The sequence below is a fragment of the Mirounga angustirostris genome, unplaced genomic scaffold, assembly GCF_029215605.1.
Source record: "Mirounga angustirostris isolate CCGP_5_RB_7025 unplaced genomic scaffold, mMirAng1.0.hap1 SCAF_3, whole genome shotgun sequence".
Taxonomy (NCBI): domain Eukaryota; kingdom Metazoa; phylum Chordata; class Mammalia; order Carnivora; family Phocidae; genus Mirounga; species Mirounga angustirostris.
Window position 1 is genome coordinate 95777598 of NW_026991711.1, and position 25072 is coordinate 95802669.

General features: G+C 44.6%; 1 long non-coding RNA gene across 1 annotated transcript in view; it reads right to left on the minus strand.

The window, feature by feature from the left end:
• Positions 1 to 836: 836 nt before the first annotated feature.
• Positions 837 to 25072, minus strand: part of LOC123838559 (uncharacterized) — a 33722-nt gene continuing 9486 nt past the window's right edge. Inside the window, exons 2-3 of the long non-coding RNA XR_010409824.1 lie at positions 5601 to 6690; positions 837 to 988 (exon numbers count right to left, since the gene is read on the minus strand). This is a non-coding gene — a long non-coding RNA (uncharacterized LOC123838559). The remainder of the gene's footprint in view (positions 989 to 5600; positions 6691 to 25072) is intronic.

A 25072-nucleotide genomic window follows, 5' to 3' on the forward strand; every position in this document is an offset into this window, starting at 1 on the left:
TGAGGGTAAAGTTACCTGGCGGATGGAGTCAACTAATTTTGAAAAGGTTATCAGAGGGGTTATACATGCTCTGGAAATCAGCCTGTAAGCTTATTTATTCTAAGAAAGGGTGTTTGGATTTGATGAGGGAAGAGCCACATGGAAGAAGGATCTCTCCTGAGAAGACAAGTCTTTCACTTCAGTGGGTAATTTACTATTTGCTAAAAAGTGTAGTTCTTCTAACAAACCTTATATGAGAGGAATGAGGTCCCTCTGGTGAAATATGAGAAAACTTCTTAGAGAAGTTACTTCTTGAGCTAAATCTTAGGTAGGGTGAGATTTAAAACGGCAAACATTGGGGGGAGGTGCATCCCTGACAAAGTGAATGGATTGACAAAAACACAGGGACAAGAAAGGGCCTGTGTGAGAGATGATGAGGGAATGAAGCCAGTTACTTGAGAGGTGGGGGTGGCGTAAAGGGAGGAAGCTGGAAAGTCTGAGAACTAATTCTTACTAAACAGCTGTGAGCTCTCACCCTGGGAACATCGAGACTCAGCGGGTCCTCCGAAGGGCAGGCCACAAAAGTCAAAGTTCTAATGGCAGCATTCCAGCCAGCAGTTACCCAGGGAAGAAGATATCTTAGATAAGTCCTTTCCAGCTTGTCATAAAGCCCCCTCAAGACATCTCCTTACTGGTATGTTTTACCCCAGTCTACAGGGTCTGGAGGCATCTGGGCCTCCCGGTAGGTGGGATGGGATTTCCTCCTTCCTGTGTAGGTGAGTTTGAAGAGACAGCTTAATGCTGTGTGGTCAGAAGTGCAGACTCTAAGGCCAAAAGGCCCAAGTTCAAATGCCAGCTCCATGCCTTACCAGTTCTGCAGCATTGGAAAGTGTGTGCCTCAACCCGTGTGTGCCTCAGTTTCCTCAGCTGCAAAGTGGAAGGTGCAAACAGTAGTACCAAGCTGCTTGTGTCATCGAGGAGATGAAAGGTCCGTGCATTCAGAGAGTGCCTGGAATATAATCCGTGCTCAGTGCGAGCTGCTATACGGTGATTTTTGTTACTGCTTTTGTCAGTGATGGTGATGCTCTTCTGTCCCTTGCCGACCCACCTCCATTGCCCATCCCCTTCTCGCCAACCTTTGCTCTCTTCTATACAGAGTAAACAAATGATGATTTGCCTATTTGAACAACACTGTGCCATTTTGCAAGCGCTTTCACATATACGATCTCATTTGGCCCTTGGTATGTGCAAAGTAAACACTTTGCACATATGAAAATGAGAACAGCAACCCCCCCCCCCCCAAATAAGTAGACTTACCCAAGGTCACTGTGCCAGCAAGTGGCAAGTGAACCCAGTCTGGTGTCCTAAATTCATTTGTTCATTCATTCATGTGTTATTCATCTGTCCGTATTTTTTGAGCACCTGCTCTGTGCCACAGACAGATAATTGGTGATATGGCTATAGAACACTTTATCTTGCTTATGGTCTACTGGGGAGTGGTAGATAATAGAGACAATCTGGTGGTATGATAGAAGGAAACATGGGTTCCCCTAGAAGCATACAGGAACTGAGAGGGAGGTTCCAGGAGCTTTCAAAGAGATGGGACCTACAGGTGAGTCTGGAAAGATTAGAGAGAATCAATCATCAGCACAGAAAGGAGGAAGGGAACTCCACCTCTTCCTTCTCTAACCCCACCTGCTCCCCCAACACACATTACCTCTGTGGGATCGGCAACAGCCTTGAGTTTAAAAAACGAACAGGATTACTGGTATTTGCTACGTGCCTTCTATGTGCCTGGAGTGTTGAGGCTGAGCCCACAAGGAGCTCCCCATCTAACTCGGGGGTGGAGGCCTGAGCAGGGCAAATGGTGGACAAACAAGGGTGTCCAGGATGACAGCAGGTGTTGTGTGCTTGGTGCCACCATAAGCGTAACTGGCCCCAGGAGATATGCAAAGATGCCCAAAGGGGGTGTCCTGGCTGTCTCAGCCCCCCACGTTACATTAGCTCCCTTTTACACACCACATACTAGACAGAAGGCCCTGTATATCTGTTATCTTGTTTGTTTTACCTCAGAATCGTTGAGAGCAGACTCTTTAGAGAATACAGACATTGCAGCCAAAAAGAGGCAAATAATTTGCCCAAGGGGGCTGAGTTCCAAATCGTAGTGCCTTCAAACAACAATAATCACTATCTCTCACCGTCTCTGTGGGCCAGGCATAGTGGAAATGGTTTGTCTCTGCTCTACAATGTCTGTGGCTTCAGCTGAAGACTTGAAGTTCGGGGGCTGGATTCATCTGCAGGCCCGCTCACTCACGTGTCTGGAGGTTGATCTGGGCTGTCTGCTGGGGTTGTTTAGTTGGAGCACTTTTGTGTGGCCTCTCCATGTGGCCAGGGCTGCCTTACAACATGGTGGTTGGATCCCATGAGGAAGCATCCAGAGAGAGAAAGGGCCACGTGGGAGCCACGCCTTTGTGACCTTCCTCGAAGGCCACACAGCACCACATTTATCCTATTTGATTGACTGAAGCAATTACAAATGTCCATCCAGGTTCAAGGACGAAAACATAGACCCCACTTCTCAAAGATCAGTGTCAGTGTCACATTAAAGAAAATACATGGGATGGAGTGTATATTAGGGCGCCTTTGCAAAAACGATCTCCCATAGTGACACAACAGCAGATTGGGGTCCTCTCCCACATATGGCCACAGTGAAATACCTGCCTCTCCTTAACAATGCCGTCTTCCCAGCTGGAGGGAGACACACTTGTCCACAGATGTTTGAGTACCCAGAGGCACACTCGACAGGCCCCAGTGCTGGGTGATCTCCCCCTAATATGCAGAACATAGCCAGTCCCTGAGCCTTGTCTTCTTTTGCCTTCCTTGTCCTCTGAACTCCCCAGCCAGCGCTTTCAGAGGAATACGCATGCCAGAAACCCCGAGCTCACAAAGCTCAGGAGAATAAGTACCAGTGCAATCACCTGAAGTTTACCTTTCTGCCTTAGCGTTTTTTGGGAGGGAAGGGGGGGCATCCCTAATCTTGTTTGCAGCTGTTTCTCCATTTCTATGCTGCCTATCACCTTTTAGACCCAGATGCGATATGAATTATTCATTTGATTTGGGGCAGGTGCACCCATTTCCTCCCAGGACCCCAGGGGCAGGCATAGGAAATTAATTCACAATGTCTGTAGCTTGAAGTCACTTGCAATTTCCACACCACGGAAAAAATAAACCGAAGATATGGGACTTGAGAAAGCTCAAAGGTGCTGAGAATAGTCATCAGCAATTCCTAACTGTCTCTTAGACAAAAATGGGCACTGATTCCTCCATGAAAGGTTTATGTTAGCTGACAAAATGGGGCTTCTCAGTCGTGGAGGTGATAAAATCCCGTAATAGTAAGCAAGGGGTGTCATAGAAGCTCCTCCCTGGAAGTCTTAAGATAATGGGACAGAACTGTCTGCTCACCATGGGATGGACCTGCCACCTTCTCAAGCATCCCCAAACTGACTCTTCTATTACTCACTGAATATTCCAGGACTAACAAGTTGAGGTCTCTTCCCCTTGGGCATTATATGAGTCTGAAGAGCGAACACTACAGATGGACATGGCTCGTAGCCCCTACTATGGACCAGCCCTCATCCCTCTGGATCTCCCAAGGGCCATTTGCTTATGATGTGCTCTCTGTCATCAGAAATGTCATTCATGTCCCTGTCTCTAGCACTTTGGGAGCTGGCTTCCCCTTATTAGAAACTTCAAAAATTTCTCTAGCAGTCCCGATCCTCTAAATGTGTCCTCCAAACATGGGAAATTTCTGACTGGGGAGGATTTTTTTTTTAGTGTAAGACTAAAATAACTAGATGATTAGAGCTGGATGAGAAGAGGAAGTAATTTCTGATAGTTTCTCTTGAGTGCTAGGGTTCCTCTGAGTTTCCATGGGGTCCCTCAGGTGAAGGGGGAGGGCAGTGAAGAGAAGGAACTCCAGCACCAACTAGAGTAACTTCTGTTCATCTGTTTTACACACTGAATCAAGGAATCCTCACCTCATTCAAAAAAAAAAAAAAAAAAAAAGAAAACTTAAACACTAATCCTACTTACTTGATATCTAGAAGGCAAGATGGATGTTAAAAGAGGGTCATTTTTTACCCACAAAATATTAAACGTGTTTAGCACAGAAAGAATTATCTAGAAACTCAATACCCCAACTAAGTTACTTTTCCTTCTAGAAATGTCACCTTCACACTGAGTGTTTTGGCTGTAGATCATGCAGTTTTCACATGAGTCCAAAGCCCTTGTTTGTTGGGGAGCTATGGAAACAGAAGGTTTACAAGGTGCTACTCTGCCTTTCCAGAATTACCTTGGTAGGAAGGCTCTTTTTGATTTTTTTCTGTTATTTCAGTAATTGCTCTATGTGGACTCGGGATAGTTAGGCACCTGGTTGTATTGATTGTTTTCACACTTCAATTTGAAAAGGGTCTTACACCATAAAATACATCTACTCTGATTCTTTTCTTCATTGCCACTGTATTTGGGAACCGTTTGGCCTAAGCAACCCCTACTGATTGATAAGTGTGAGCTACAAGGAAGACATGTAACTACAATTCTAAGTGGTTATGGTTATTTATGGCATGAAATCTAGCAAATGCATCTGTTGCTAGCAATTTTAAAAATTTTTAGGAAAAAAATGTCCTCTTAACACTGAGAGTTTTTTTGGGGGGGGGGTTAAGTCTCTTTGCTGATCATCCCCTAGGTGATAAATGATATGATTATTAATTATTGCTATCATTCTGATTATTAATATACCATGGGTGATGCTGAGATTGGGATGCTCAATACGATTGAATTTTCCAGCGAAAAATAACAGTGAGCATGACTACATTCCTATTATGTGCCAAGCATCTTATTAACATGATGTCTTTTAATCTGATCTTTACAATCAACCCCACTTTTTTTAATAGGCGAAGGAATTAAGACTTCTCCATGTTTGGTCACATGTCTGGTGACTCACAGCTGGAATGAAGGGCCTGGATTTGGACCTGGCTTTGCCTGACTCCAAGGTCCATGTTCTTTGTCACCTCAATGGACCAGCTATCCTTCGACATACATGTCATTACAGTTCCCTTTGGCTAGAAATCTACATCTTTGTCTTTTGGAAGCAGATCCAAAATATTATTTAAGCTTTTCTTGGTAACTCTGAGCTATCACTAAGAATTTCGAGTTGCCACAATAACAAATGTTCCTGTTCACTAAGCCTCTATATGAAACAAGGTAAAGGGCTTTCCATAGGTCAAACCTGCATGAGAGCCCTACCACGTGGATGTCATTTCATCGACTTCATGGCTGAGCAAATAAAGGCCTAAAGAAGTATAAGGTAACTTATCCACTCTAGAAGGCAGGGGCGAGAAATGCACCAGGTCTTTCTGACCCCAGAGCCTTTGTGTCCACACGGCCTTGCCGCTTTTCAGCACTAACAGTACACAATAAAGATGTGGAGGCACCTCACATGTGGATTCTAATGATATAAAATCAACCATGTGGGTTCAGGAACCAGAAAAGAAAGTGAATTAGAATCATGGCAGCTTCCTGCTTTTCAGCTAAATGAGCAGACAGGGAGACAACAGGCATACCTCTGTTATTCCCTTCGTCTTCTACTTCCCACGGCAACAGCTTCTTGAGATGCAGAGGACGGCTTGCGTGTCAGAGATGTATGTCTTCATAGAAGCCGGCTCCCAAGTCCAAGAGCACCACTGATGCTCCACGGTCCCAGCACCTCCGGGAGAAGGGGCTGGGCTGGACCTGCCATACGAGAGACGTTGGTCCCTATGGCTCATCTTGCTCAGGGATCTAAGCTCCATAAGGGAGGACTACCTTACCACTTCTTAACTTTTCTAACCCCCGTGTCCAGTACATAGTGAGCCCTCAATAAATATTTGTTGATGTACGGTTCAATTAAATGCAAAAAAACAAAAAAGAGGAAGAATTTCAAGTTGTTTAAAGATTAAAAATTGAATACTTATGGGCTGTAAGAACTTGTCGGGAAGTTTCTCTCTTTATCCATTGACCTTATATTAGATATTTTTAGCATGCGTGACTTTTTATTTTCAGTGCCTTTTCTGCCTCCTCTCTTACCCTGAGCTCTCACTTCCAGTTTGTGAAGATAAATCACCACACGTATATTTCCCATCTTCATGGAACTTACATTCGATCAGAATTTTCTATTTGGATTGCAGTTTAAAAATTCTATCACTCCCATCATCACCTGTGACCTTCAAAAAAATTTTGAGAACTAGGTGGGTCAGGTATTGATCTTCTCGTTTCACAGATGAAGAGACTCCCCTGGATTCTCCCCTTTCCACCTGGCAGGACCCAGGAAGAACTGGACTTGGTGAACTTTGTTGGGGGAGAGAAGGCAAAGGGGCTGAGTGTGTGAAGGAGTGGGCACACTGGGGGAACCTGACCGCTGGGAAGCCTGATGTCCCCAAGCAGAGCTAGATGTGGATCCAGCCTGCTTTGGAGCATCTTCACTCTGGCACACATGTCGCCTTCTCTCCAGCTCCTCATCACCTCAGGGACAGGTAGCGAATGCCAAGGAAGGTGCTGCTGGGCCTTCCTCCCTCAGCTATAATGCGTGGCATGTGCGTAGACCCATGAGCACATCCTAGCGTCTGTCCTTATGTGTGAGGGCTTCGCATGAGAGCCGAGCGGTGACACATCTACCTGCAAGAAAGGACACGTTTGTCACAAACAGGACATTACACTTCTGCAGAGGCTCATTGAAAAAGCATTTACCACAAGACACAAATTACACATGTTCCTTGTCCAGAAGCATTTCTTAAGTGTTCAGATGCCCATTAATTCTCCAGCCATGGGAAGGTCTGTGGTAAGGGGCGTGGAGGAGAAGCAGGCTGCCGGACTGTGACTCAGCCTTCAGCTCGCATGACCTCCATCCTGGAGGACCTGGGGAAGGACTGTCCCTCACAGGCAGAGAAGGCCAAGTTCCCCTCCTGCAGGGTGTCTCCAGGGGCCCAGAAGAGTGGAGAAGCTAAGGAAATCCCAGGGAAGTCCCCCCTGCCACCATCCCCAAATCCAGCGATTCCTCACTTGCTTGGGCCAACAAACCCTTTGATTCCTACTTCTCACCCCACCCTGGGGCACTTCACATTTTCTCTAGGGAATATTTCGAAATATCCATACACTACAATAAATCACATTTTACGTTTACGGCTCCTCATTATCTCAACTCTCAAATGAAAGCAACTCTGAGGCTTGCTTGGGAAGCCGGAAGGACTGGAGAAGTTGAAATGAGAAAGAGGTACAAAGGCGCAACGTGCCATGTCTACACGGGCTCATCTGTGTGCTGAGGCAGGGCTCAGGCAGATCTGGGTGTGCATCTCAGCTGCATACTAACCTCTCTGAATTTAAGTGTCCCCGGGGTGCAAACGCTATTAACACCTACAACACAGAGCTGTGGCGTGGATTAAATTAATCAGCTGCATCCCTACCTAGTGCAGGGCCCAGCAAGGTAGCAATGTGGGGCTGGGGACGCATGGAGGATTTCAGACCCCCTGGATTTATCTGAGGACCACGTGGCCTAAAGAGGAGATAAATTTGTATAGCCCATTGGACAGCTGAAAGAGCTGTCTTCTCTGTATTTAATTCAATTACTAGAGTTTCTAATGATACAGGGAGTTCCTTTCTTTATAGTCTGTCATCCAGCCAATCATAATCTTTCTGTGAACATTCAACCATGTATTCGCTCAATATGAAAGCACTGCATGCAATTTTTCCTTTGGCGATCCAGAGGAAGGAGTCAGGGACGTTATCACCATATGAAGATGGGGAAATTGAGGGCCAATTACGGTTGGTGACATGCATGGGGACACAGGCTGGCTGGTCCCAAGCCGTCCCATTGCTTGGCTGGCAGTCTAGTGTCTGACCACTTTCCTCTCACCCCCAGCTGCTGCCCAGATAAGTCTGCTAGATTCTCTTAGTGGCAAAAACAGGAACAACAACAACAACAAGAATTAGTCTAATCCAGAATCTTCTCTTTCACCAGTAAGGAACGTTATGAAGGTGGCCAGCTCAGGAGCTCTAGTGGTTGACATCGACTTCACGGTGACAATAATGATGTGTCGAAGGCTTGGGCCTCACTAACCGGGAGCCTGGTGACAATCTGCTACCAAATGGGACCTCTTTAGACACAGTCCCTTCAATTCTGTAACTCAGTCCCTAAGAAACAACATTCGGGAAAGGCATCTGACCAGTCGAAGGGCGAACAGAAAATGAGAAGGATGAATGCATTTTATGTTTGTCCAAAACAATTTTGGATTTGCTCTTTGGGCCTAGAAATCGGGGCTAGCTAATAATATTCATGCTTAAAAGCGGGAAGTCTGCAAAAGCGGGCCCCTCGGGACACTCTCAGGAGGCTGCGGACTTGAGACAGGAGCGGTGAAAATCTGTATTACTGCAAACCGTCTCAAAAGCCCATTTTTCCAGCTATCATTTGGACCTTATTGGTTCTAATTTGTTGAAAAGGGGGAGGGGAGGAAACACCCAATACCATCTGCTTCATTGTTTTGTGGGAAAATATATGCAGTTAAAGGGGAGAGAAACATTATTTGCCCAGCCTGAAGCTTTTGGTGCTCCCCCACAACTATTTGACCTGAATATATTAAAGATTGTAATGTTTTGTTACATGTCCCAGGGCAAAAAAAAAAAAAAAAAATCAGGCTATCACTTATTAGCTTTCTGTTCCTGGATCCGTCCAGTTGATTCGACAGCGCAAAAGATAGTGGGGAAATCCAAAGGTAAAGGTTAAACTCTGTTTTATTATGTTTACAGGATTTAAAGGGTAAGTCAGGAAGTGCTTACATAACATCCAGTGAAAGTGGTGGATTAGTTACCAGAGCGGGACTTAAAAGCGGCCTTAATCCTCCGAATCTCCAGGGGTGAAAGGTCAACCTCTAACACCAGGTTGTGTAAAGAATGGAGAAGCCACAAGCTTCTGTTTCATCGTGGCCCTGCTAATCCACTGAGGAAATGAGCAGCCGGGGGTTTGGGGAGAGGTAACCGCCTCCTCCCAGGGAAGCCACCTGTGAATTTGGCCAAGGAGGGAGTAATTAAAGTCAGCAGGGCCCAGAGCAGGGGGGGTAGGCCCGGGCAAACACAGCCGCCCTGCTGCAGCGTTGGAAGGCGGGGCGGCGGGGGGGGGTGGGGGGGGGCGCTTCCCCAACCTCAGAGGAGCCAACCCTGCCGGCCCCTGCCAAATCCTGCAAACGGACCCCGGTTTTCCCTGACATGCCGGAAAGTGGGCTGCAGACCAATGACAATCACACGCACCCACACGCGCGCGTGCACAGGCTAATCAGGAACTCTGGAAGGGGTTAGCTGACATACTAAGGAGCCAGTTGCTGAGAACAGGGGCCCAAAGAAATATTAATAATTAATAATTCCGTTCCTCCTCATTTGTTCTCTTGCTTGCCCTCCTCTCCCGCTCATCAAAAATGAAAAAAAAAAAAACTTTTCTTACTCATGAATATAAGATTTAAATAGATCCTCTAAAATTATAGTCAGCCTTGTCCCTTAGGATTTTGACTACTTTAGGAAGTAGTTACCTATAATATCTTGAAGTGTGTTTATCTATCTGCCCCTCTGACTGTCCATGTGTATATCCATCTGCCTGTCTCGCTACTTATCGATTGCATGTGTTTAAGACATCCTGAGGCACAAAAATAAACCCAAAGTGTGACATCATATGGGCATAAGCACTTTTTTGAGAAGCCTGAGCTGGGGGACAGCAAAATCCAGAACTCAGATTCCTTCTGTCCTCCATCTCTCTTGGTACCCATTTCGGGCCAGAAAAAAGTAGGGTTAACTTCACCATCCCCGGCCCCTGGCTTTGCCCAAGGAAGCACCTCTCTCTAAACTCCCTGTTAAACCTCAGCGTGTCACGTGGGATGTTTCGAGTCCACGACTTAGTAAACGTCTTCCTTCCGTGCTTGGACAAATCAGAACTTGGGATACAATCAATTTGTGGAAGAAAGTTCCAACACATTTCAGCACAAAGCTAAAAAAGCTTTCGGAGTAGCCTTTCCATATTTATTCTGAGCTGGCCTTTATTAAATCACTGGTGAAAAATACGGAGATTCGTCTCAGCTGTACTTTCATCATCTTAAAACAGCGGAGGCATTAATCTTAGGAAATTGCAGAAGTCGAGCGCTGTGCAGACGGATGGCTCGGAGGTGCTGCTGGTGTTCGTGTCTGATTGTCTCGCCGAAGGTGTTCATGACGCATACAGCGCTAATAGTTTATGCTGTTCATTTTTTACAGAATTTGTGGTTTAAGCATTCTGCTTAGAATATCTAAAATATTTCTTTCCTTCTTTTAAAAAATGGCATCAAACTGTTTAATGTGAAATGGGAAAAGTGCTTACTTGCATATATTCGATTCTCTGCCACCTCTTTCCCCCTCACCCCCTCAGAGCCCTCAACTCTTTCCTTGGTGTTTCAGAGCCTGGCTTGTTCCCACCAACTATTCTTCATTAAGTCAAATCTAATGACCTGACTGCATTTGGAAAATAAGAGAGAAAATTGAGTACTTGCTTCCCTTGGGATAAGGGTTTAAAAAATAGATCGAACATGGGATTCAGGGGCACGCCGTGAGGATGGAGCCTAAGCCAGCTTGGTATATCAGGGTAGAAATTGTAGAGAGTAGCCTTATCAAACACCCAGTGTGTCAGAATTCCCCGGAAAAAAAAAAAAACAAAAACAAAAATCCACCCTTCATTTGAGGCTGGAAGGGCTCCCCCACGTAACCCTCACCCAGTCTACCGCACATCACTAGTGGGGAAGAGAACACTCAAGACTAACATCAAAGTAACCCGTAAACTGGGAATTCCACTCACAGGGGAACTGGTTTGGGTGGGAACTTCACTGAAGAAGCTGAGGAAAGGAACCGGTTTTGATGAATGGGTGCAGGGTCAAAAGCCAAGACACAATGATTTATTTAAGAGGAAACAATTTCTAGGTTATGGGCCCCAAACTAACCCTTACCAAGAGGGAGGCACCCGAAAAGGAAGCTGTGTCTGGTGTATTTATGGGACAGAAGTCCTAGGAGATTTCAGGAAACCATTGGCAAACCCATCGGGGCCTCCACGACGGCTGGTGGAAAGTTTGGACCGGACAGGACTTAGGCGCTCATGGCCTGGCGGGTGTGAGGGAGGGATTATTTCTTCCCAACCTCTTGCTTCAGCTCCAGACTTGGGAGTCTGAGTTTTAAATGAGAGCAAGCCTGAAGGGAGAGGATTTGCATATTTTCATTTTGCCTAAATACAATCCAATGGAGTTGAGGAGAAAATGGCTTCATCCTCTTAAATCCCCAGGCTGAGGCAAACTTGGGGAAAACACAAGCAGAAAACAGCGTCTGAGACCAAAGAGCTTTATGCTCACATCTCGAGGCTGTCACGAATGCAAAGAAGGTGCTAGGCAGGATTGATACTGAGAATCCAAGAAAATAAGATCAAATACAATCCTTTATCTAACGGGTGAACCATCCATTCTATTGAAAGCCGCGGAGGCAGATGCTGACAGGTCCCAGGCACTACAGCAACCCACACGGAACCTCTCTCTCTCGTTAAGGAGGAAAACAGGAGACATTAGGGGACCGCTCTGCTGTCCTGAATCACCAAGGATGGGGACGCTGCCCCTCGCTGGCTGTGTGAACTTGGGCTGAGTGCTTCACCTTGCTCAGCCTGCACCTGGGACACGGGGGTGAGGATGGCCTCTGAGGGGTACTGCGGGGGATTCAAAGGGATGCTTGGTGGATGGCACTTAACCCAGTGTCAAGTGCAAAGGATGCCCTCCATAACAGCAGTGTTTATTGTCAAGTAGCCCGGCAGGCCAGGTGCAGGGGCTAGTTTTTCTTGCAAGAAGCAGCTTTACCCACCCGGCAGACAGAGCAATGGAGCCCCCTGGGTCGGGGAGCGTCGTGGCGCCTATTCCCAGAGACCCACTGTGTCCCACGGGCCGAAGCTGCCCTTCCAGTCTCCTCACGGGTGCCCCTGAACTTGAAGTACTTCCTCCGGGCCCTGTGGCTCCTGGACCCTTGCAGCAAGACCATCAGTGCCTGGAGCCCGAGGGCACCTTTGTGGCGTCCCGGCGTTGGAAGGAGGGCGGGGCTAATTATGGGAAGTTGGGGGGAGCTAATTGTGGGACTTTGGGAATAGGAGAGGAGCTAATTATGGGACTTTGGGAAGTGGGGAGGAGCCGACAACTTTCCAGAAACTTAGCAGGCAGTCCAGGTGCTGGCGTAAAGTGCAGATTTTGGAGAAGGAGTCTGGAGGGGAACACAAACACCTCTCTCATTTCACCAAGTGGTTTTCTTTGGAAACAACAAATTACATAAAACCATTCAAACATGCATAGGAAAGAAGGATGGATCCTTGCATCTTTTTTACAGAGGACACAAGGCATAGAAGTGCAGTTTCACACAGGAGACTGAAAGAGTTGTTGGTTATATACAACCGTACCCAGCTTCTTTAGAAAAAAAAAAAAAAACCCAAAGGATTCTCTAAATTAAACTTGGCTTTAATACAGGAAGCAACTGCCTTCTTTATTTGTGACAAAGGCACCAAACCTCCTGAACCAGCCCAGTTTCTTTTTCCTCACAGAAAGATGCGGGACAATACTTAAGTATTTTCAACGCAAACAACTCAAATTCCAAAGCCTTGCTTTCAAAAATGCTGGCCTCAATGACTGGTAAAAATCTAAAGAAAGGGCGAGGGACTTGAACACTTGCTTGTTGCAGATTTCGCACGTGATCAGTGACTACGCTGGTGTCTGCATCCTCGCCTGGGAGGTCAGTGCCGAATGCCTCTGGCTGGCTTTCTCCTGTTTTGAGGACCATTCTTCCAGTTAAACCAATAAGAAGGAACACTGTCCCGGGCACTGCTGTTGACGCTTTGCCCGAACTGGCTCACTTCGCCTTCAAACGACCCTCTGGGGTAGGTACCACTGGGGCGTCCATGGTGAGCGGGGCTGGGGCTTGCTGTGGATGCCAGAGGAGCAACTGTGGGGCCCCCCCACCCCCAGGCGGGGGTCCAGCCCACAACCCTGGGTTCTGGTCCCAGCCCTGTCCCCAACCATGGGTGACTCTGGCAGTTTATTTGAGCCCCTTAACTTTAAGTTCCTTATCAGGTAAATAAAAGACAGGAAGCATCTGACCACTGTCCTTTTGAATTCTGGGAAGTTATCGCCTTCTTAGAATCCAAAGGCCAAGAGCCCTGAAACCCTCAAGTATTTCATTCCCCCCATTGAAGTCATGGCTTGGATTTCAGGCTTGGGTGTCTTATCTGTTGGAAAAGTGTTTCTCCAGTGAGTTGGGGGGGCAGGGGGTCCTTGCAAGCTAGTCTGCTCCAAGAGAAGGCAACAAAGAAAAAAGAAAAAAAAAAAAAGGCTTGGAAAAGTCTTGCTTGCCAAATCCGATTTGACCACATGTGGCTCCAGTTACCTCAAGGAGTGTCAGGAGAATTTCAAAGTCAAATTAATTCATTCACATTTTAAAGTGTGGGGGGAAAGTCATTTTTCTTTCTAGGATGGAACAAAAAAGTAAAGCGGTATCTGCACTGTTGCTGAAATCTTTTCTTTTTCTCTTTCAATAGCTTAAGCTATTAAAAAAAAAAAGGTTGTTATGTTTATAATAGCCTAGGAAGAAAATTATATCCAAGGTTTATAGCTCCTAAAGTATGTCATCCTCTCCTGTACCACACCCAAATTGTGAGGACAATAATTTACTCATAAAGATTGATAGCTGGCATTTGTATGGAAGTTTCTCAGCCATTGCATGAGAATTAAAATAAAATTATCTTCTCACCAAAGGAGTTAGTGATCACCCCAGGCTAAGGTTGAGGTAGAGCTCAGAGGAATCTGGGTTCTGAGGATCTTTATTTCTCTCTGAAATTAGTAACTTCCTTGCACATTAAACGGATTACACTCAATCTTAAATAATTATTTTCAAAACACAGCCCCGCCCAGACAGGTCTAAAAAATAGATCTTTTCTCTCAAAAACTCAGCCGGTTTTGACCACTTTGGGCTTTTGTCATTGTCAGACACATTTCTCCAAAGCCCTGGTTGCCTCTTTCTAGCGGGCAAAATGCCCAGGGACAGTGTTCTTCAGCTGCAGCTGCCTCAGGGCCGGACAACTCATACATCAGTCAGAGAGGAGGAGATGGGGAGGGAGAGGAGGGGAGGGTGTGTGTGTGTGTGTGTGTGTGTGTGTGTGTGTGAAAGAGAGAGAGAGATGGGAAGGAAAGAAACCACAAATAGTCTCTGTTGTCCAATTTCTTCTCAAACTTTGAGTCCATTTCAAGACAGGATGTGTTTTTGCTAGAACGTCTTCCCTTTTTCAGTCTGTAACACACCTTTGAACTTGCCAGCACGCACTAGGGGTCTATCCTATTATATTACCCACCAGTCTAGCCATCTGTCCATCTTTCTCTACCGCAACTATGTTCTGATCCAGCATGTGTGTGTGTATATATACGTATATATATGTATATGTACATATCATAAGGATATAAACATATGTGATCATCTCAAGTTATAGGACATAGCAAGAGATTCACACATGCTCACCCTAAAATATGGTGTATGCAAATCATATTCAGTATATTCTCAATCATCAAAATCAGGAAAGGGAAAGGATATTTATGCACATTGCACTAGAGTTTGTGAATATAAACTCCAGGAGTCTGCTTATATCTAGAAAATACTTTAATTAATGTAGATCTGTTATATAATTCAAGTTTATAATTTCATTGTTTTTCCATATTAAAAATTGTTCATGGTCGGGCGCCTGGGTGGCTCAGTTGGTTGGGCGACTGCCTTCGGCTCAGGTCATGATCCTGGAGTCCCGGGATCGAGTCCCGCATCGGGCTCCCTGCTCGGCGGGGAGTCTGCTTCTCCCTCTGACCCTCCTCCCTCTCATGCTCTCTGTCTCTCATTCTCTCTGTCTCAAATAAATAAATAAAATCTTAAAAAAAAAAAAAATTGTTCATGGTCATAGAAGTTTTGAGAAACCCAGAAAAATAGAACATAGAGAAAAGAAAACAATCATGCATAAACCTAGGATTTAAAGAAAGAGGTTTCTAATAGTCTGCTGTGTGATTTTCTATCATTGCATTTGTCACTATCAATCCTATCTTGTTATAAGGTCTTTGCAAACTTAGTTTTTAATGCCCCTAAATAATTACATTGAGTGGAGTGTCATAATTTGCATAACTACTTTTTTATTGTTGGATATACAGTTTGTCCCCAATATTTTGCCAGCAAAACTTCTGCTAGTCGTCCTCCCTTCATAGTTGTTTTGTTTTGTTTTGTTTTGTTTGGGGCGTTTTTTTTTTACTTCTGTTTCTGTCTACCTATAAAACACCTTTCTCTTTTTTCCCCAGCAATCCACAGCATTTCTCTCCTCCTCCTTAGGATGATTTCCACATTTCATTCATTGAACCCATGGTGTGCTTTGAGTGGCCCCATGACACTTGGCTGGATATAGGACATCTAGCAGTAGATGAAAAAGAGAATATCCATGTAGCCATAGGACTTCTATTCTGCCGGACCTCATTCACAGCTTTCCCAAGGGTGGCCCCAGTGCTTCTGGAATTGCTGAAAAACCGTGTGCTGGACCCTCTAGCTTAGTCCCAACCAGAAGGCTAATCCCTGGGCCCAGACAGCAATCCCAGAGTTTCTTCCCATACACTAGAGCACTTAGCACGAGGCTTTGCAGACTGTAAGCACTTAGCACATAGCAGGTGTGAACAGAGCCTCATTCCTTTGAATCCAGGTCAGTCTCCCCCACTGTGTGATCTCTAGCTTGATATTTGTTCCCTTCAGTCGATTGTCATTCACTGAGCACCTCTTACATTCTAGGCTCTGTGCCAGGCATTGTGGAAAAAAACCAAAGCATTATTTAACAATATCCCTGCCCTGATCCCTCATCTAAGAAGGAAAAGAAACCAGATTCAATGGAAACAATACTATGAGCAAGAGTTTGTCAAGTAATAATGAGAATAGAATAATGGATACCACTTATTAGGAGCTTCTTGTGCTCTGTCAAGTGTAACATACCTTGCACAGCTCCAATAGGGAGACTATCATCGTCCCCTTTTCTGGGTGGCAAAGCTGAGACCCAGGGTGCTCTGAAGCAGCCCACACAGAAGACCCCAGGGGACCAGAGGGAAGAAAAGCTTCTTAGAGCTGGAGGGAACAAAGGTTTCACAGGCTAACTGTTACCTAAATGGGGACTTGGAGGCTTCCCAGTTTTGGAAGCCTGGAAAAGGAAGGAAAAGGCATCCCAGGTAGAAGAAACCTGTGCAAACCAAGCAAAGACCTGGAAATCTGATGGACGTTCCAGAAATGGTGACCACACGTGCTATGAAGTAAAGGATCAGTGCATAAAGCTCAAGGTAGTTTCGAGGGGACTGAGGAGGGGATGGCCAGGGACATCTGAGCACCTACTATAAAACGGAGACTCGGGTGCCTGGGTTCCTGGGTGGTTCAGTCATTAAGGGTCTGCCTTCGGCTCAGGTCATGATCCACAGGGTCCTGGAATGAAGCCCCGCATTAGGCTCCTTGCTAAGTGGAGAGCCTGCTTCTCCCTCTTCCATGCCCCCTGCTTGTGTTCCCTCTCTTGCCGCCTCTCTCTCTGTCAAATAAATAAATAAAATCTTTAAAAAAAGTAAAATAAGCCAGAGACTTTACCTACCTTATCTCATTTAGGCCCCCAAACCCCAAGGGGTAGTATTATTACTTCCATTTTAAGGCCAAAGAAACAGGCTGCTAGTAAGTGCAGACTCCGAATACACACACCATCTCACCTGGCAGCTCAGCCAGGAGGTCAAGGACACAGATCTGAGCCCCACACTTGTGCTTGGCAACTGTGAGACCACGGGCCAGCTTCTCCTCTGGGCTTAGGTCTCCCCATTTATGATACGGCCCTGATCGTGGTGCTTTCCACCCAGGGATGTTATAAAGACTAAAGGAATGAGCACTTCACACTTTATGACCCAGAGCAGGGTAAGAGGAGTGCTGGATACCCCCTGTGCATGCAGGTTCCCCTGTGCTCTCTCACCTGTATCTCCAACCTACCAGGTCTTAGGTCCTTCAAAGAGATTCCTTTCTCCCCATTAGTAGGGCCCCGTCTCTTCCCTTCCTGGTCTGCTCAGGGCACTCCCTGCCAGGGGCAAACCCTTAGATTTGGCGAACACTCCACTGATTACTGTATTGACTTATTTTTGGTCGCACCCCAAAGCTGGACTGTTTCTCCCTTTCACCCTTTTGAGCTCTTGGAAAGCAGCAGGAAGTCAATTATATAAATATATATAATATATAAATACACCCCCTAACATATTACCACACCAGCCCAATATTTTGTGAGTATCGGGCACGAATTCATGTTTACTGATTCACATCCATTTCTCAAAGTCTTCGGTGCAGGGGTCACCCAGAAGATGGACTGCATGAGGAGGACGAAAATCCCTTCCATCATTTTTCAGGTCGGGTCTTAAGGCTGAAGATGGTCGATGGGTGGGCTGGCAAGGCGGGAAGCTGGCTGAGAAGCTGGGTGGTCTGGGCCCCTTGAGGCGAGGGGGGAAAAGGTCTGAGGCAGGTCTCCTGCAGAAGACAGTGCCAACCTTAGGTCTCTTCTCAGAGACCCACCCAGAGACCAGTGATGACAAAGAGAGCTCTGGGCTGGGGCAGAATAGCTGGCCCCAGGTGGCTGGTATCCAGGCGGGGAGAGGTAGAAGCGGCCCCACGTAGAGGCAGGGTGCACGTCTCCGACGCGGGCCTTCTTCCAGCAAGGCCTCCATCGGCTACTGGCTGCGCTGGGCCCACCTCCAACCACAGGCACTTCCAGCCTCGGTTTCGGAAAGCCCCGTGCTCCCTGCTGCTGATCTCACTGAGGTGTCTCCTATCCCTCCGGTGCTCACCAGAAGCTTGCATTTTCAGTAGTGGGTGTGTGTGTGCTTACTTCACTTCAGTGTATTTATCGATTCTATTTTTCTGTGTATAGAATTTGTTTTCTGACATTGCCTTCTATCTACTTCCATTGAGGTTGGTCATATGCGTGTATATATATTTCCTTAATTTTGCTATTTTGGACTCCTTCAGTTGGGTGTTTGTCATTAACAATCCTTTCAAAAGCCAGTATTTTTCCTGTACTTACTATGCGCCAGACTTTAAATAGCACTTGGTGCATATTAACTATTTAACTCTCACAACAACTACCTGATGTGGAGACCATTATCATTCCTATTTCCCAGAAGGGTAAACTGAGGCACGGGGAGGTTCAGTAATGACAAAATCACGCAGCCGGCAAATGGCAGAGTCTGGATTAGGACCCCGGGCACTCTGCCTCTGGAGTTCACTTTTAACTCACTTCCTGTGGGGCCAATCCGTATAGTGATGGACAACACCTCTTGTGCGCTGTGTGCCTGGCCCTTGCTAGGTGTTTTGTTGCTTACCTTGAGCCTAACGTAGAGAATGCTACTATCCCAGTTTACAGACGAAGAAGCCAAAGCTTCAGAGATTCACATGCTCCCCTGCTTCTCAGCAGCAGATGTGGGGTTTGCGGGCAGGTGTGTGGACTCCAGAGGCTGCCCCATAACCTGTGCGGACCATCTGCATTTCTTTCCTCTCTTTTGAAAGAGCACGGGCTTTAAAATAAGGGATTTACTTGAATCATCTTAAAGGAGAGTTGTCAAGTTCCAAAGAAAAGAAACAAAAGCTGAATTATCCCTAACGGTAACAATGGCAATGGGATCTTGCCCCATGGTTCTGAGGGGAGAATCAAAGCGAGGACTACAGTCTGTCAGCACCTGGTTGGGGCTGGCCGTGCTGCTTCATGGGAAGTTCCTGTCTCCAGGCCCCCGGCTCACTGCACACTTGGAACTTTACCCAGCAGGTTTGATTGAATCTTAATGGCTCTTTTCTGTTTAGATGCCCATGCCCAGAGACCTCCAGATCATAGGCAATGTGTCTTGTAAATCAAATGATGAAGAAATAGGAACTGGCGAAGCCTGAGCTCATCCCAGGAGAGCTTCTGGGAGCCACTGGGACGGGGAAGCTCCCAGACTCAGGTCCCTGGTCATGGAGGGATGGACAGGGTCTGGAGCATGGATAGCTCCAAGGCTCTCATTGCTAAGTCACGTCATAACTCTGTCACATTGGTTGGCAACCTAGCAATAGCCTTCCTTCCCTTCTCCCCACCCCATAAGGAAAGAAAACTGTGGGAAAATAAAGAGCAAAAAAAACAAAAGAAAGCTAGGTTTTCTTGCTCACCGACTGGGGGACATACATTATTTCACTGTATTGCCCACAGCAGAGCTAGGAGGAAGATGCTATCATCCCCCATTTGACAGTTGAAGGTACTGAGGCTTGGAGAAGTGAAGCATGGTCATCACCCAGCAAGAGGCAGCACCTATATTTTACCTGAAAGCCCCACCGACTTCCAAGTGGGGCGCTACCTCCCTGGGCAACCTCTCTAGGCAGCTCACTCAGGAGAGCCAGGCTGGGAGGAGGCCGGCACTGCTCAAGCAAGGGGAATTCCAGACCAGCCCCGAGGGTGGGGGTGGGGGTGGGGGGCCAAAGAAGAGACCTCCAGGAGCCTGGCAGGTGCGAGAGATTGGAGCTGTGACTGCACCAGTTAATCCAACAGCAGCAGTTCTCCATCTATGCTTGGACCTCAGCAGGAGCCTAGGGAGGAGGAGCGTGGCGTGGAAGTGAGGAGGGGAGCCTAGGAAAATGACAGACACTGAGTTGTCCTGCTGGGAGTGGGAGAAGAGGCAAAAGAACAGGCACGAGCTTGCTAGCCTCGGATGTTACCAAATCTGGACAGTCACTCCTCTGAGCATTGCATTGACCCCTATCATCACAAGGAAAATGTACGTGATTTTTTAAAAAAACATGATTTTTTAAAAAAAAGTCTTTCATCCCACAGCCCCAAATAACTCCAGGTGGCATGGGGACAAAATAGAAAGCTATACATGTGTATGCTTAGGAAATTCAAAACGTGTGGAAAGGCATAAAATGGAAGATAATCTGCCCCTCTTCTGACTCTCAATCTCTATTCTTAGTGCTCAACACAATGAACAGTTTTTGTTCTTACAAAAAAATGTTTGCATTTCCCAGTATATGAATATCATAGGTAAGTCCCTACCTATACATATTTATATATTTATATATTTTTGCATAATATCATATCCATATGTATTTCTCTTTATATGTTATGTATAAAACATTTTTTTTTTCACATGAGACTATACTACACCATTCACCTCCACTTTGGGTTTTCACACAACACTTCTCCAGGGATCTTTCCATATCAGCATCCACCTCATGCCCCCTTCTTTTCACTGGTTTCCCTTTTGTCCATCAAACCGATGTATCACAAGTTTTAACCAGTCTCCTAATGGTGGGCACTATGCTTCCACTTTTATCCCCCCAAATTACAAACAATACTCTAGTGAATAACTTTGTACATTTACTTTGGCATATGTTTACACAAAGATAAGTTCCTACAAGTGCTCTTAGCAGTCAAAGGGAGCAAGCGTGCATTTTTAGTTCTGGTAGATATCACCCAGATATCTGTCCTGTAGAAAGGGTATCCCAACTTACATGCCCACCAATGGCTTATAAAGCTGATTTATCCATGCAAATTGCCTACTCTAGATACCACCAAATCCATTAATTTTTACCCATCTGATCAGTTACACAGAATTACTGCTGATTTTATTAAATTATGAGAAATTGTCCATTCTATTTTTTGTTAGTTGCTTATTCACAAACTTCATACAGTTTTTTGAGTGGTTATTAGTCTTTATTCTCAGTGCCTTTTATGAGCTCTTTGTTAATTAAAACACAATAGCCTTTTTTGATATGTATAAAAATATTTTTCTTCTTTTTTCACTTTCTATATATGGCTTTGCTTACAGATACTTTACATTTTTAATTCATCAACATTGCCAGGCTATTCTTCTATAATTTCTGACTTATGTATCTGCTTTATGAAAGCTTCTTATACTTCTCATTTTGGGAAACTTACATAACTGTATTTTTACATGTTTAAATCCGTGGTCCAGTTATAGTATTTTTTTTTTTAAGATTTATTTATTTATTTTGAGGGAGAGAGAGAGCACACCAGTGGAGAGAGAGGCAGAGGGGGAGACAGAGGGAGAGAATCTCAAGCAGACTCCACACTGAGTGTAGAGCCAGATGTAGAGCTTGATCCCAGGACCCTGAGATGGTGACCAGAGCCAAAACCAAGAGTCCATGCTTAATCAACTGAGCAACGCAGGTGCTCTCAATTGAAGTATCTTTTAAAATAATCTCTGTTACACCTGAAACTAGTGTAACATTGTGTGTTCACTATATGTGAATTTAAGAAATTCTCTCTTTTATCCAACAGATTTTAAACGTTTTATCTTATATTTAGTGCTCACGTACATTTTTGTTCTCTCCATTCCATCCCACTGATTTTTTTCCCCTGAAATTTTTTTCTTCACATCCAAAGTATAATATTTACTATAACTACATAATACATTTGAATACCTGGTCAAACAGATCTCTTCTGTTCCTTCTTCTTTTTCAAAAGTTTATTTTTTCAGGTGAATTTCACACATTATTGTCAAGCTAAAAACACCCCTCTTGATATTTTCATTAAGATTGCAGGTTAGAAATTAATTTTGAAAAAACCTGATAGCTTTATAAAATTGAGACTTCCTATCCAAGAACTCAGTACATCTTTTATTAGCACAGAACTTCTTTTGTGATCCTTCATCTTAAAGTTTACTTCGTGTAGGACCTGCACATATGATAAATTATGTTTACTTCTAGATATTATGTCTATGGTTGCCATTATTGGTAGAATTTTTATTCTGTTCCATTTTCTGATTGATTCTTGCTTTTCATAGAAAAGGGTGTTGACTTTTGCACAAGCATTTGTTAACTGACACTCTATTGAATTTTTTCTTCTATGTTGAATTTTCTTCTAACACCTTCAAATGATCTTAGATTTTCTGGGTCTTATATCATCTGAAGATAACAGATTTGGTATCTCCTTTTAAGTATTTATATCTCTTAGTTTTTATTTCTTTTGCCCAATTATAATGGTTAATACTTACCATTACCAATGGTTAATTGTAATGGTTAATTATTAAATAATAATTGTGATAATAACCATCATCGTTTCATTCCTGGCTTAAGGAAAATATTGCTACTACACCACTAAGTATGATTCTGACTTTTGGTATGGGACACACACACACACACACACATACACACAGGTTTTATATCTGTTTTTCTAAGACTTTTGTTGTTGTTCTCATATTTAGGAATAAATTTATTTCTGTATTTTATCATATTAAGTACTTGTCTATGTATTCTTACTTTTTTAAGATTTATTTATTTATTTGAGAGAGAGAGAGCGAGCATGTGAGCAGGGGGAGGGTCAGAAGGAGAGGAAGAGAAGCAGACTCTCCCCTGAGTGGGGAGCCTGACGTGGGGTTTGATCTGACAACACTGAAATCATGACCTGAGCTGAAACCAAGAGTCAGAGGCTTAACCGGCTGAGCCACCCAGGTGCCCCATTCCTGCTTTTATTAAGTGTTTTCTTTTTTTAATTTCATGAACAAATATTTACGTGGTAAGTTCCTTTTCATTACATGTTGAGATTATCAATTTTTTGACATAATAATGTGATGTATTACATTAGTAGATATTTGCATTTTGAACTCCCTCTTGCATTTCAGGGTTGAATCCTAGTTGGTTGAATCATATTACTCTTTTTTTTTTTTGTAGTCCTGAATACTTTAATACATGCTAACATTTATTGTTTTGCATTTTTGTGTGTGTTGAAATTCATAATTAAATCACCTTTGGTTGGTGTTTGTGTATGTGTGAGTATTTGGGTGAGTGGATACTGTGAGTTGTCTGATCCATATCCGGGTTTATTTTTCTTAGTTGCTTCTTATCTCCAGCTTCCTGGCCTTTGAACCCCTTCAGGGGAAAATGTGTGTCTGATTCATGAGTGACTCTTCAGCACTTAGTGATAGTCAAGATAGCACTCATTATGTGTTTATAGAGTTGAGTTGGTGGTAGGGTTGCCAGGTTAAATAATACTTTAGGATAAGTCTGTTCCAAAAATTGTATGGGGCATTATTGATCCTAAATAATTATTTGTCATTAATCTGAAATTCAGATTTAACTGAGTGTCTTATACTTTTATTTGCTAAATTGGGCAACTCTAGTTTTTGGAATAAAGAAGGAACACGGCCAATACCACACACCAAAATGATAATGACGATAATTACAATCACTCTCCTTTCAGAGATGCTCTGAAGAGTGAAGGAACAAGGGTTTCCCCTGGTCTGGGAGCCTCTGGGGATCCATATGGAGGGGACCATTTGTTGGAATTTTAGCCAACATCTTTGGATACATGTTATAGGTCTCTGTTTCATGGTTTGCCTTTGGATGCATATTATAGGTCTGTTTCATGGTTTGCCTTTGGATACATGTTGTAGGTCTGTTTCATGGTTTGAGTGCTTACCTGGCTGTGGAATGTCACTATCATAAAAGGGGGAAAAATAGACCACATAGGGTTTATAGCAATGACTAATGCAATAAAATAGAAAAACAAGTAAATGGGCATGTTTAGTGAAAGAAAGTAGTGATTTTTTTTTTTTTAATTTCTTTCCCCTTTGGCGCTTGGCTGAGGCAACCAGAATAGAGCTTTTAGGCCTTGTCACGCTCAGTAGGAACAACAGCAGGCCAACAAAGACTTAAGTGTAGCTGTGTAGACATCAAGTCATCCTTAATTACGCCTAGAGAAAACCATTTTCTGGGTGAGCCAGGTGGAGGCCAACGCTGGCGGCTATCTTCCCCTCACTAGCCCCTGCAGCACTGTGTGGCCCTCTCCCAGCTGCTGATGGGCCAATCTGCAGAGAGGAGGGGGAGGATTTGGTTGGTCGATGGGCAGAGATCTGTCATTGGAGGGGATTTCCCAAGCAAGAAAAAATTGGGGAACCTCAGGGATGAGAAAGAAGTAACGATGCCAAAACTTCCTGCTGGCTGGGTGCATTTGGATGTGGTAATTCCTCAATCTCACTTGCTTTGTTTGCAGTCAGAAAAATCCACATTTCTGAGCCCTTCAGAATATACCCCCCTCCCTATCTCGCAGCCTCATCCATCAGCATTATCCACCTTGCAGAGCACACTCTGCTCAAAATGAATCTCTTTCACTTCCCAGGAGGCACCACGTTCTCACCTCTAGACCTAATATATTGAACAGGAACAATAATAAAAGATGAGGACCAAATGAGATTATGCCTATAAAGTACTTAATACAGTACGCGTCACATAGTAATATCTCAAGAAATGGCAGCAGATATCATTATTCTACACTATGCCCAACCTCAGGATATCTGCAAAGCCTCTAATATTTCATGTTACAGAAACAAGAACATTAGAATACTTATATTTTCTTTTTTTTACCTCCTAGTCATTTGTTTTTTAATCGTGGGATATGATATGAGCCCATGAGCCTCATTTTTTATGATAATGGAGGGTCCTTTTCAGTACTCACTTCTTTTTGATCCTGAAAACAGGTGAGAACAGCCTAGTCTGAGTTCCTAGAGGGCTGAACCAAGGGATTGCATGTCTGGATAAATGCTACTGATGGCCAAGTGCAAGTTCCCACAGGTTCTGTATGTCTCATAGTTGCTCATCCACTGTCTTTCCTTTTGGTGGGGAGGTGGAGTTAAGAGGTTGGGGGCGGGGAGCTTTGGTTTTCTAAAGAAGATCTAAACTTAAAGAAGCTTCCAAACCCTGCTTGCCAACATGATGTAGATTCCTCTCACATTCCCACATCCTTCTCATAATGTGAAAGGCTCTTCTTCTTCATCTTTCTTTAGGGAAAACATGTAAGAAGCAGTATGTTCTGGATGGGAATTCAGCCCCTTCTCACTCCTGGGTACATACCCCTCCTCCTGAGGGGAACATTCTGGGCACCTTCTACACTTCTGGATGTTTCCTTGTGTGCTTGTCTGTC